Consider the following 14,284-nt stretch of genomic DNA (forward strand, 5'->3'; position numbering starts at 1 on the left):
TTTTAAAGATTTTATTTATTTATTTGACAGAGATAGAGACAGCCAGCGAGAGAGGGAACACAAGCAGGGGGAGTGGGAGAGGAAGAAGCAGGCTCATTGCGGAGGAGCCCGATGTGGGGCTCGATCCCATAACGCCGGGATCACGCCCTGAGCCAAAGGCAAACACTTAACGGCTGTGCCACCCAGGCGCCCCCTAATCCATCTAAAATTTTATGCACTTTAGGATAGAATCTGAGTTTACATTCTCTCAGATAGTTGGCCAGTTGTCCTAACACAAATAATCCATCCATTTCCCCCACTGTATGTCCTCTATTATTAAAGTCTTAAATAGGATTTCTGTGTTCTTTTCTATTGATCTCTCCATATAAGTCATATACGTCTATTAATTTGTATGCTTGTTTCTACTGTGAACGGAAGGCTCATTTCCTTTAGGTCTTACTGCTAGGAAAGAGGAAATGTATTGATATGTTGTATCCAGTTAACTTAACCCATTTCTGGGATTCCACTTCTCGTTACTTTTTAAAATAGAGCCCCGTGAGTTTTTCCTAGTCATCAGCAAAATAACTTTTATCGGTTTTTTTTGTCTTCCTCAGTATGAATACCAAGCATTTTATTTCCTTTTTGTACTGCATTTGCTGAGAATGTCCAAAGTAAAGTTAAATAACTTAGCAGGAATCCCTTTTCAGTTCTTGGTTTTAATTAAGCTATCTGTCCTTTAGGATATTTAAGTTTTGGCATCTCCATTATTTTAAATGATACCTTCAAATTTTATTTTACTTTTAGAAAATTTTTCAATAGCTTTTAGATTTTAATGTATTGATATATGATTTTCTTCAAACTCAAGGTGGCTGGAAGAATGAATGAGAAAAAGACGTGTTTTTCTAAGGCGGTCATCTAAGAGAGAAGCAGGTGTGCTGTGGGAGAGCTGGATGCAGGAGGGGGAGTCAGAAATTCTGAGTCCAGGAGGTTACCAACTGGATGAGGGTGTTAGCGACGGGGTTCAAAGGCTGCTGATTGACTGAACTGAGTACAGGCCTGAGAACAGTCTCTTCGTTAAGTAGTATGGAGGTGACCGGTAGCTTTGAGAAGAATAGTTCTGGGGAGGATGGAATTGAATGAAGGTAGAACTATAAGTTTGGGAATCACTGGGTAATGGATGGCATTTAAAGCCATGAACCTGGGTGAGGTCTCCAAGGGGGTGACTGAGGTAGAGAAGAGTATAAAAGGGAAAGTGCTGAGTCCGGAGGCATCAAACATCAACGGCAGAGGAGACCTAGTCCTGACCATTTATCATTAATAAAACTGAATATTCTTCTTTGTGCTTCCATTTGCTAATTTAAAAGTTGCATTAGAGCAGTGTTTTTCGTGGCCTGTCAGGAGTAGGATAGATGAGAACATATTAGAGCGTGCCACATTGTAAAGGTATATACATGGCTTCCTGGAATTTAGGTTTGCGGCACTTACGTTATTAGGCATATATATGTATGTGCTGGGTCAGGAAGAAGCATATCTTATTGAGGTCACGATCAGTCTGAAAACCAGTGGCAAGAGCCTACTGTTTTGATGTTCTGACCACAGAATCAGATCTAACATCTATGTAAGAGTAGAGAGACTTGAAATCCATCTCGTTGTCCCAGAGATCTTCCAGAGACAAGTGGGTAACAAGGGACATACAAATTCTATTATTTACTAATTGATTGTCTTTGCCTGTGGGGAGAAAGAAAAGAGGTGCAAGGCACAGGAGTTATAGGATTTCCACGACTGACTGAAGATCAGCGTAGGCCCTTTAAAGTACTGATGACAGTTTGGCTCTAATAAGTCCTACAACTGCACATAAACGGGAAAAAGAAGGGGAACTTTCACTTCTTGATGCTGCAGGTTTTATTGTGTCCTATGTGCCCAGAGGAAAAGGGGTGAACATGGGCAGGGGGTGAGTCTGTTCTTTTCTTTACACCATAACCTATTTTTCATATCTTCAACAATGTGTACATGCAAATCTAAGGGGAAAAATTATTCTGCGTACAAAAATAGAACTGGGTTAAAATAGAAGTATTAACTGCTAAATGGTTGTTCAGTAAAATGGTGGCCTAGCCCCTACCTACAGCGTTCTGTGTGCAGGCTCCATTGTTTATTTCACCAGCCACCTGCTGGATTTTACAAATTGATTTAACAAAACTACATCATTTTCAAGTGTGTCTCAGCATGGGTTTCCAGGAGTGGGCTTTCTGTATCTTAGGGTAACAAGCAACCTTGCAAGCTGCAGTTTACAGTAAAATAATAATCATGACATCTTAAAAACAAGTAAATACAAATGCCTAAAGACAGAAATGTGATTGGACTTCGACTCTCCCTGGTCACCATCTATTTTATTTCGTTTTGTAATAAATAGTTTAATACAAAAGTCAAAATTACATGAAAAGATACACACTGAAAAGTCAAGTTCCATGTCACTGACCTTGGCCACTCAGTTCCCCTTCCAGTGTTTCTTCATGCAAACAGAAACAAAACATATACTTTTCCTTCTTGCCCTTTCACAGGAGACTGCACCCAAGTCCTCCACGGCTGTCCCCTCAGCAGTCTGTCCTGGCTCTGTGACTGTTAACAGGACACAGAGCTCTCCACCCCTTTCCACAGGTATGTGACCTACAATGTGTAAAGGAACAATGGTTTATTTCGGTTCCAGAAGCTCTGTGTCTGTATCGGAGAGCTAAGCCCTTTGTACCAGGAGTTGTAAAATGTTTTTTCAGATAGTCATTTGTCTTTTAACTTTGAAAAATTTGCTACCCAGCCTTATTTTTAAGTCATTGAATGTATCAGTACTTGAGCAATATTAAGAAGGGTCTTTTTCACTTCAAGAATCAAAGGAATTCACCCATATTTTCATCTGGGGTTTTTGGGGGTTTTTTGTTTTTAACATGTCAATCTTTGATCTGTTTGGAGCTTATTCTAGAATATGGTGTTTTACAAATGACTATCTCGTTGTCTCAACACTAATGAAGTCCATCTTTACGCCCAATGATGAGAAAGGCTGTCTTTGGGGCACGTGGGTGGCTCCGTCGGTTGAGCGTCCAACTCTTGATTTCACATCAGGTCTTCATCTCAGGGTCATGGGTTCGGGCCCTGCCCTGGGCTGTGCACTGGGCATGGAACTTATCTAAAAAAAAATAATAAAATTAATAATAATAATAATTCTGTCTTTATGGCATACAAAATTCCTATGTCGTCTATTTGGACTTTGTTTTGTGCGTCAGTCCATCTGTCCAAGCACTAGCACCACATCGTTTTAATTGAGGATGGATGATCCTTTCCAAAATAGGGTAAAGATCACCCATCCTTCCTGTTCTTATTTTCCAATTTTAGGGCAATCATAAGACAATTCCAGCTTTTCAAAGAACTGTGAAATGCTTGGAGCTAGACAAGCTTTGCAAGTCAGTGTTTGTTTCTGTCTGGGAAAGTTCCGCAGGGAGTAGTGTGCTCTCTGAGTTCATGCCCCAGCACTCCAGCAACTGTGAAGGGCCATCAAATCTTCAGGGCCGTGTGCTTTCACCTGACATGTATGTGGAGCCACGTTCACAGCAAATGAGCGAGAAGAAATTGGAAAACGTTTTATGATCTTAGAATCAGTGAGTGTTCTCTATGAACTAATTTATCATTCTTTGCTCCAAACTCTTTAGAGGGGCACCATGCTTCCCTTTCCACATGGGGAATCCTAACTGCAGAGGAAACAGATAAGGAGGCAGGTAAAGCACTCTCATTCCCGTGCCGAGGAGGGAGACGAAGTGGGCTCTGTAAGCAGCCACTGTCTTCCACACTTACGTAGGCTTCTGTGTGTTTTAAAGGATCGCTCACATATTTGCTAACTCTTCGGAGAGAGCACAAGGTCTAAGCGCGCCAGCCTAGACCCTGCCCTCAGAGAACCTAGCGATGCTTGGCTGCTGGGAGGGAAAGCCGAGAGACGAGGGAAGTGACCCACAGATCTGCACTATCGCATGTCCCTCACAGAAAGGGGACCGCTGGAAACTGGATTCAGTCGATGGCCGTAGCAACTCCCCCCAAATCTTGTGGTTGATTTTATCCTTTTATTTATAAAGCTGCTAATCTGCGACATGATCCTTGGGTGGGCAGCAAATATTCAGTATTTTGATGAAAACAGTGAGTAGCAGTTAAGCAACTCCTAAACCTACCTAGAGAGCAAACCGGAGATTTTCAAGTTTATTCTGGATGCTGAAAATGCTTCTCATGGAAAACATATTCCTTAGAAGATCCCAACCTCCTTTCAACTTTTTAAATCAGGAAGCATAACCTATAAAGAGAAAATCATAACAAAACATGACAAAACAGTAAAGTCACTGAATGATCAGAGTGAACACCCCTGAAACCCCACCCACGTCAAAAAACAGAATGTCCGCCAGCCCCCCGTCTGCTCACACCTGCTCCCAGTCACGAACCCCTCTGTCTTCCCTAAATGTACCCACTATCCTGATTTCTGACACAGTCATTCAGTTTGGCTGTTTTTGAATCTTTTATAGAATGGAAATCAAACAAAACGTAGTCTTTGGGCCTGGTCGCTTCTGCTCAGGAAACAAGTTTGGCAGATTCGTCTGTGTTGCCGCGTAGGACTGTGACTCGTTTTAATTGTAGCATCTTCTGTTTTATGAATATATCGCAGTTGAGGTACCGAGTCCACTGCTGCTAGACATTTGTCTCTCTTTTTCAGGGACTACAAACAACGCCGTGAACGTTCCGGCACGTGTGTTTCAGTACCTGTGTGGCCACACGTGTTTATATAACTAGAATCAGAAATCACTGGGTCAAACCCTAAACTTTCTCAGGGCGGTTGTACCAGTTTACCTGCTCTGGCATCAAAAACGAAAATTAAAGCCACAGTTATAAACACCTGGATGGACCTCACAAACCTAATACTGAGTAAAATTTAGATGAAAATTCCTGTTTCACATACTTCCAGGTTTTTTTGGTTTTTGTTTTTAATGAAAATTGCTATTAGTCTTTTTATTTTTATTTATTTATTTATTTATAAGATTTTATTTATTTATTTGACAGAGATAGAGACAGCCAGCGAGAGAGGGAACACAGGCAGGGGGAGTGGGAGAGGGAGAAGCAGGCTCCCCGCGGAGGAGCCTGACGTGGGGCTCGATCCCAGAACGCCGGGATCACGCCCTGAGCCGAAGGCAGGCGCTTAACGACTGAACCAGCCAGGCGCCCCGCTATTAGTCTTTTTAAATGTCACCCGCTGTGGCAGATGCGTGGTGGGTCACTGGGGTTCTCTTCCGCATCTCTTGCCCGTTTCTCTATTGCACTGTGTGCTTGTCTGCTTGGGCTGCCCCCAACACGACACCACGGCCCGGGGGGCTTACACAGAAATGTATTTTCTCACAGTTCTGGAGCGCCACAACTGCTTGTTCACATGGCTGACCTGCCGTCCGCAGCCCCCTGGAGGAAGAGTGGATCCTGTGTGGCCCAAAGCCCCCATTATGAATCCTACTGTTGACTGTCCAGCAGCCATGGCCACCAGGTAAACAAAGACACTATCAGGCAGGATACTCCAAGGGCCTAGAGACCACGTCCTGGTAGCCAAGGGCAAAGGCCAGACCTCTCTTCGGATAAGGTTAATTTAATACTACATACACACTTCTAGAAACTGCCAACTTGCATTGCCGCTTGGATGTCCAGGAGGCAACCCAACCCTGGCATGTCCAACACCAACTGTTCAGTCTTTCTCCAAACTGCTGCACCCACAGGCTCTCCCCGTCCTCAGATGGTCGCTTCACCACCTTAATTCTCCCCTGGACCCGCGGCACCAGCCTCCCAACTCGTCTTCCTGTTCCCACCACTGTCCTCTTCAGTCTGCTCCCAACACAGCGGCCAGGGTGTTCTTGTGTGCCCCCGACTCAAATCCTGCCAACAGCTTCCCTTCCCATTCAGTATAAAACCCAGTGTTCCTACAAGGCCTGACGGCCGGGGCTTTCAAACATTTATTTTTAAAATTCAACTCGGTAAGAACTGTTTGTCACAGCAAAGACGCACAAAAGCAAAGCGAGTATTTCATTAAACGATACCCTAACTTTACGTCTTATGTGCTGTTTTCTCTACGTTCTGTTCTATGTAAAGAGACAGCTGCCAGCAGCCCATCATATCGATGCATGAATACTTAATGGGGCATGCCCAGCAGTGCAAAATATACCGCTCCGTATAATCACATGTCTTTGCACGCCCACCCCCCAGCACCTCACACTATCACCCTGACCGTGCTTCCGGGGGCACCCCCTTGCGTGCTCCACACAGGAATGATGGGCCTTGCAGTTCCCGGGGGCACACACCTGCCTTGGGGCCTTTGCATCGAACATTCCGTCTACCTGGAATGGTTTTCCCCAGATATCAGAAGGGCTCATTCCCTCACCCTCTTTCAGATTTAACGGCAATGTCCTCAGTGAGGCGCCTCCCTTTACCTCCTACATCACTGTCCAAGGATCCACCAAGGCTGAAACGGTATCCACCCTCCCCAGAAGTCATCGGACCAGAGAAGTGCCTTCAGTGTCGGGCCCTGGTAAGACACCTGGCTTGTCACCCTGGCTGGTCTGGCCATCCTCCTCCGGGACAGAGCTGGGGTTGGAAGACCAGCAGAGGACAGCCACTTACAGCATCAGATCCCCCGAGGGAGAAGCTGCTGACAGCTAACAGGATGCAGGGGACCGAGACTGCCCGGGACTGAGAGAGAGGGAGACTGAGGCTCAGAGACCCAATCTAGCACTGGCCACTGACCTCTGACCCTCTGCTTCCTGTCTCACAGGTCTGGAACTCTTGGCTACAAGCCAGAATTTCCTAGCATCCCTACCTCACAGGAGCAGATCACTTACACGGAATGAGAAAGACAAAGAGGGTCTCCAGCCGAGTGGGGGCTGCACACAGCTGTGTGCTGGGGCGGCTCCCACCGCTCGCCAGGGCCAACTGGTAAGCTTTCAGGCGTTTTGTGAGCTGCTTGTTTAAACTCAACGATCATTAAAAATTATATAAAAAGCTAGCTGGATTTTTCAGAAAAAAAAATTAAATTATATAAATTTACAATTAAATAGCTTATATAAAAAATAAAATTAAGGGCACCTGGGTGGCTCAGTTGGCGAAACGTATGCCTTCGGCTCAGGTCATGATCCCAGGATTCAGGGATTGAGCCCCCCACTGGGTTCCCTGCTCAGCGGGGAGTCTGCTGCTCCCTCCGCCTCTGCCCTTCTTTACCACTCATGCTTGCTTGCGCTGTCTCTCTCAAATAAAATCTTTAAAAAAAACAGTTAACAGACACAACACATCTCCTCAGTATTTCACTACTGTCCTTACTCAGGGGGCTGCTCACATCTCGTGTACGGCCGTGGCGAGACCACGTCATGGGTTACACTGCACCCTTCACAACCGACTCCACATTCAGTCCCTGCTAGTGTGAAACCCACTGTGGTGGGAAGACCTTCACCCAGAAAGGGGCAAGCACTACAAATTACAGGGGTTTTGTTTGTTTCTGTGTGTGGGGGGGGTTCTTGTTTGCTTTCCTGAGAGCTGACTATTAAACATTTATTGACGTGCCATTAATTTCAGAGAATGTTCTCAATAAATGCTTTCCTCTGGGCTTTCTCTCACCCGCGTGGGGGCACAACTATCAGGGCAGGCGTGGCTGTTTGGTCATTCCCTCCATGTTCAGAGCTCCACACCCAACTTTACCAGGTAAAAACAATCTGGGATCAGACTCCCAGAGTGGGAGTCTCTACCGAGTAGTAATGTCCCTGAAACACCATGTGGCTTCTGTTTGATTCATAAGAAAACTTCCTTGTCGTTTACTGTGATTTGCAGCTCTGTAAGGTTTGTCACTTGATTCGAGTCCAACTTCAAATACACAGTGGCTTTGATGTTGTCATTTACCAGCTTCTATAAAGGCCAAGGGCTGGGATCCCTTTCTCTACACATGTTGATTTTAACTCCATTCAAAAATATGAACATAGGTTTAAAGAACAGTTTGCCTGGGGCAAGGGGGAAAGGGACAATGCAGAAGTATTTTCGCGCCCGCTCTTCCCCACAGGCCTGGGAATTTCAGTACAAGTCGCAACTCTGGAAGATAATAGGGCATATTTACACATGAGCCCCAAAGCTCCCTGAGAAAAGGAAACATCCGCCATCTAGAGAATTCAGAGCTCCAGACAAAAGAACACCGGAAGCTGTTAGTCCAGCTAAATCACAACTAACTTACTTTTCAGCTATCAATAAAATATTGTTCCTCATTTTATGGTCATTTTTTCCATACTTACACTAAATTTTTATTACTTCTTATAAGTGATTACACAAGGAACCAAGAGTGAAGAATCCATGACCGCCACCTTGAACTGCCAGCATCCTTGCGTAGGATTCCCATCTGTGCCTTGGCAACATCGTAAAATATAACTGTCTTGAATTTTTCAACTGAAGGAAGAAATGGAGGGGTAGATAGTCCTGAAGCAGGAAGCCCCACTGCCTCATTAGAGAGACTGCTCCTTGCTCTGGAACAGGGGAGGAGTGTTGGTCTCGCTGGGATCTCAGGGCTTGCTCCTCCCCTCCTGACAGTCCAGGAACCAGGGCAGCTGGCCAATATAGTCCTCAAAAAGGAGCCATCCACGTTCCTCCTGAAATTTCACCATGTTTTAACATTCTTGCTGATCAGTAATCTAAGCTCTTCATGGCCTTGCCCTGTGTTCCATGCCACTGAGCACAGAGCCCACCTGCAGTTGTGAGGGCAGATCCCTCCTCCAGGCTGTGGAGTTCAGTATTTCCTGCAGAAGTGCGCTAAAGTCATACTGTAAGAAGAGGGAGCCTCTCCTAGGGAAAGAGACTCACTGCAGGAGCTCATCGTTCCGTGGTACAGGATCGATTAAAACCCATTCGTGCATATCCAGTACCTTCTTCCCACCTCTATCCTCTGAGCTTCCAGCAGCTTCCGTCCACCTCGGCACTCCCGTTCCTGCAGCCCACTTCGTCTCTCATCCAGCATCTCCATCTCTCATCCAGCATCTCCACTGATGTTCCAGAGGCCTTCCCAACAGCACCCAGAACACTGACAACCCCACGCCAGGATGCACGCAGGGCACGCTTTCAGAAGGTAAGACTTTGAATGAAATCTGAGGCTAAGGAGACCCTTCTTAGAGACGATAAGCTGATTCTTCTAGAATGGAGGTGAAACAGGGGTGATACAAAAACGTTAAGGCTGCAGGGCTTCAAGAGGGCAAAGCATGGAAACTGAAAGGGAACTACTCACCTGGAGCAAGGAGGGAAGACAATACTGGACGATAACTTTTCGGTGTGTTCCCAAACTTGCCCAGCAGAGGGAAGCCTCGAGCTGCTGGCAGGCTGGCCAGAAACCAGAACGCGCTGAGCGGGCGGCTCCTGACCACCCTCCGTTCCCCGTTCCTAAGTGTTTAGAAAAGAAGGATACCCACTAAAAAAAAAAAAAAAAAAAGGAACTAAATTCAGGACAAAATGAAAAATTATAATTACTTTTCTACATTAAATTCTAATTTTTATAAATTTTTAATAAATCTGTGACTATATTTTCCATCATTTGTCACAGTACATCTTTGCTTTCGTTTTTTGCCTATTTCACTTAACCAGACATTTTTATTAGATAACTGTGTGCTCATGATAATCACTGATTCTGTTGTGCAATTCCTCAAACTTGTTGGTCTGATCAAACTTACGGAGTCACTCATCTGTTTTGTCAGAAGGAAATACAGAATATTTTGGCTGTCCTAATTAGTTTTACGATATTCCTGATACTGGCTCCTTTAGAACTGATTTCTTAAAATATGTATGGTTACGGGCATTTACGAAGTTTTCATCATATTACTGTTTTTATCAGAATTTCTTAATTTATGAAGCCAGTAGCTACATGACTTAGATTACCATGTAATTTTAAGATGGTTATGAGAAATAAAATGCTCCCCTCAAGCTTGTTTAAGTTTTATTTATTATATACACTACCATTTTCTACAAGTCTGAAAAAAGAATGGAGGAAACCCTTTCTTTTTTTCCAAAAGGCAAAGTTTTGCAAGTTTTTACTTTAATAGAACTAGTATTTAATCAGATTTCCCTGTTGGCCAGATTTGCTAGGCTAAATATTAAAAATTCCCAAGCAAATGCATTTCTCCTTTATACTTTACTGTTATCCAAAGAAAATATAAGGGCCTCCTATGTCATAAATGTAATTTTTGCTTGTTATCAAATATGACACATTTAGGTTTCAACGGAGTTGAAGGTCTGTGAGATACGGTTTGGATTATTACATAATTCACAAAGGCAATAGCTAGGCTGCCAGCTCACATTTCAGCTGAACACAGAAAGCTTATTAAGCTGATGCTTCCATCTTCCAGCTCCTAAAACAAGCAAAACCCTCCCTGTGGTTAAGACACAACTCTCACCACCCCTGCCCCCCATACCGCAGCAGGGTATAAGGGTAAATAAATCGGACTCCACACTGGAGGAGTTCCTACCAGTGGTTTTGGTTTTCTCCATAAATAGGGCAAAGGTCCTGTGGTCAAAGTAACATCTGCTACAGCGGCCAAACAGAACGAGGAGCGGGAGGACTCTGTCGCCAGTGCGAGGAGCGGGGAGAGGACTGACTGCCAACCCCAGCCAGTGCCGGGACAGTTCCCCAAGAAGCAAGACTCCGGGAGAGTTCCAAGGGGGTGAAGGCTGGGGCGCAGTCAGGCAGAGGGAGCTTCCTGCCCACGCCCCCCAGCCCCCCAGGCACCATGGATGTCTGTCTGGTACAGGACGCGATCCTCAGCACCTGCGGGCCCGCAGGAGGCACCACGCCGACTGTGAGAGGACGTCAGAAGGCGACAGTCTTGACAGTGACCAGAAAGCCACAGGATGAGGATGCAAAGCTTTATCCGATTATCTGCTCTGAGGACCCAGAGACACTGGGTCCCAGCGGTCTCCGGGGGATGGAGGTTCTGAAGCTGCTTTTGCAGAAGACGTTTCTGGGAGAACTCGGCCTGGTTGGCACCCGGCAACCCGCACCCGGCCCTACATCATTCTCCCCCCGGCTCCCGCGCTCTAGGCTGGGCCTGTCCAGCCCGTGATCGTGCGTCAGAGCCTGGGAGACGAACCCGAAAGCTCACACGCTGCACCGGACGGAGGTTCCTGTGGTTCGTCCCGCATAACCGACCAGCCCGACCCACACGTTCGCAGCCTCAGGCGCTGTTCGAGACTCGTGCTGCATGAGTGACCTCGGGGGCCTGGTAGTGGACATTAGCTGGTCTCCGGGTCAGAAGTGGCCCTTCTGCTCTGAACAGCAGGAGCTACAAATCTGGTCTCACGTCCCCTCCTGCTGCTGGCGGGGCTGGCCCCCCGGAACGGAATCCGGGAGGGGAGGCAGACACGCAGCCCGGGCTCCTTGAAAATACAGAAACATGGTAACGTGGAAACGCAGCTCGCTCCCAACCGCACGTACGCGAACGAATGTTTGACTTCAGACCCTGTCTTTCGCCCTGTGAACATGGCCCTTATGGGGACGGTCGGTTGGAAGTCTCGGCCCAGGGCAGGACGCTCTGCCCAGGACTCCCACCGAGACCCCAGGCTGGCTGTCTCCACCCGCTTCCCCAGCTGATGAGGCTGGATGTTGTAAGTACCTGAGTTGATATAACTTTGTCTTGTTCTCCTTCACTGCTTACTATTGCTCTCATCTATGCACAGATTCCCCTTTTCTTCTTTCTGCTTCTACTATATTTTTATAACATCAATAAAGGGGTGTTTCCCCTTCAAAACCGAGAGTACAACTGCTGTGAATCTTTTGTTCAGAACAGACTCGATGCCTTCAAACTCCACGTAAAGCAGGAAAGAAAACAATATGATAAAATGACTTGATGCCCAGGTAGTTAACTGCAGCCAGTAAAAGCAGAGAAACTATAAAATATGACATGTTGATAGAGGTCGCATTAAATATAATTTATAAACACTGCTGATTTGCCTGCTATCCACACAGTACGGTAATATTTATGTATCTTTAAATACGTGTAACACAAACTTACAGATGGTACACCTGGTACAACTCTGTTCGATGCTAGGTTTCCTAGCTCATCATATTAGACGTCGTGGCCTAAGAATTCCTGCTAATAACATTAAAAAGCATGAGAAAATCCAGAGGATATACGTGGACAGAGAAGGGGAGAGAAAGGATGGGAAGGCAATGACAGGAAAGAGATGGGAGAAGGCAAAACAACAGGTTAGGGATGAACTCTGTCTAGAAGGATACTTGTGAACGGGAAAGTGGAAGAGGGGATTCCACGCAACCAAGTCCCCAGGGGACAGATGGGTGACATCAACGTGGAAACTGGGTGAGTTATAAGGCAACTGGGAATGGTAGGGCCTAGGGCAAAGCAGGGAGCACACTAACATTCCAATTTTTTCAAACACTGTATGCAAACCCAACCAGTGTCCGTCCTGGTACCAGCGCCATACCCCTCTGTACACCACCAAATAGACAAGTTCTCAATCCCTGGTAGAAGGCTTCAGCATTAAAGGTGTTACACTAGTAAATCATTCATTCATTCAACAAGTATTTACTGTGCATCTATTACAAACTAAGTACTGTACTAGATACAAAGACAAATATTTTAATCTCGATAAAATAATTTCCTCATCAATAAAATGGAGATGTTAACCCCCGATTTACCCATCATCCTCAGCCCGATCCTCTGTGCCTGTGGTAGGTATAGCTTTTTCTCAATTTCTTTAAATAGCTTTGCCAGGCTCTGGTGGGTGCTGGCATGCTGAGGCCCCATCCTGACTCCAGTACCCATCTCCCTCAGCTGCCTGCCTCTCTACCCACCCCCTTCCGCAAGGCCTTCCTTTCCCTGTGGAGTCTTACTGCTCTTGGCCTGCTCTGTTGTCCAGATCTGCTCTGCTCACGTATATGTATGTAAAGACCTTTTCCCTATTATCCACAACCAAGATATGAGAATCTAGAATATCCCCCAGAGCACACTGAGTGCGAAGAGAATCGAAGAAGCAGATCAAAACTGGGACTGAAAGGAGGATATTAGAGAAGACTCCTCTCCAAATCCAGTCGGGGTAACTGCTCCCCAGTGGGGTCTGGGAGACACGGCTCCTTCCAGCCCGTGGCTCATCCACCTATAGGTTACAGCTCCCAACAGCACCCTGCAGTTGGTCTCCAATCAAGAGTCTGAAGAGGAAAAGGGTTGGAGTACTGTGAAGTGATCGGTGGTTATGGGTCAAGTCTGGAAGCGCACACAGCACTTTTGTTCACCTTCTACAAACCCGAACTCAGTCTCTCGGCCATACACACTGACCGGTAAACCTTACCCGGAGTCTGACCTCGAGCCCAGGGAAAAGAAGAAACAGATTGTAGTAAACATGTAATCGTCTCTGACACAGACGCTACGCCTGGCCCATTTCCCCCTCCCGCCATGTCACCAGGGCCAGCATCCATCTCTGGACTGGGCTGGTGTTGCGTTATTAAGACAGTAATGAACCAACTGTTAAAATCATGTGCAAGTCAAATGATTCTGATGATTAGGAATCATGTCAGTGCAAGAACTGTAATAACTGAGGTAATTTTTGTTACTATTCTTTAGACAAACTTCACTGCAGTCTCTTACATACCGTCCACTACACAGAATCTAAATGTACAACTTGCTGAGTTTTGACAATTGTGTTTCCATGTTACTCCCACCCTAACCAAGACACAGAATATTTCCATCACTCCAAAAAGTTCCTTTAGGCTCCTCTGAGGTCAATTTAGTAAGACCTAAATAAATGGGAGAGACGTACTGTATTTATGGACTGGAAGGCTTACAACTGTCGAGACACCTGGGTGACTCTGTCGGCTGAGCTTGATTTCAGCTCAGGTCATGCTCTCAGGATCGTGAGATCACACCCCGTATCGGGCTCTGCACTGGGCATGGAGGCTGTTTGAGGTTCTCTCCCTCCCTCTCCCTCTCCCTCTGACTTTCCCTGGTTCACACTCACTCTCTCTTAAAATAAATAAAATTTTTTCATTTAGTTTCCTATTTTTCTAAATTATTGTCTTTACATATATATTTTTCTTTCCTTTCATTGTATTTTATTTCATTTATATATATATATATTTTTTTTTCTTTCTTTCTTATTTTGGGATCTAGTTTCTTTTAACAAGCATACCAAAACACACTCAGGATCTAGTTTTGTTTTGGTGGTGGTGTTGTTATTGTTGGGTTTTTTGTCTTTTTCTTTCCTCTTTTCTTTTCTGGACAAA

General features: G+C 45.5%; 1 long non-coding RNA gene across 6 annotated transcripts in view; it reads right to left on the minus strand.

Moving 5' to 3' along the window:
• Positions 1–2,347: 2,347 nt before the first annotated feature.
• The window catches only part of LOC105241717, a 28,149-nt gene continuing 16,212 nt past the window's right edge, over positions 2,348–14,284 (minus strand). For 2 of the 6 annotated variants that reach the window (XR_004625338.1, XR_004625336.1), the window contains 5 exons: positions 10,518–11,424; positions 9,287–9,466; positions 8,307–9,193; positions 4,185–4,303; positions 2,348–3,154 (listed from right to left, as the gene is read on the minus strand). This is a non-coding gene — a long non-coding RNA (uncharacterized LOC105241717). The remainder of the gene's footprint in view (positions 3,155–4,184; positions 4,304–8,306; positions 9,194–9,286; positions 9,467–10,517; positions 11,425–14,284) is intronic. The other 4 variants (XR_002144472.2, XR_004625337.1, XR_004625339.1 and 1 more) reach the window with 3 other exon arrangements.

This window comes from Ailuropoda melanoleuca, chromosome 5, assembly GCF_002007445.2.
Source record: "Ailuropoda melanoleuca isolate Jingjing chromosome 5, ASM200744v2, whole genome shotgun sequence".
NCBI lineage: Eukaryota > Metazoa > Chordata > Mammalia > Carnivora > Ursidae > Ailuropoda > Ailuropoda melanoleuca.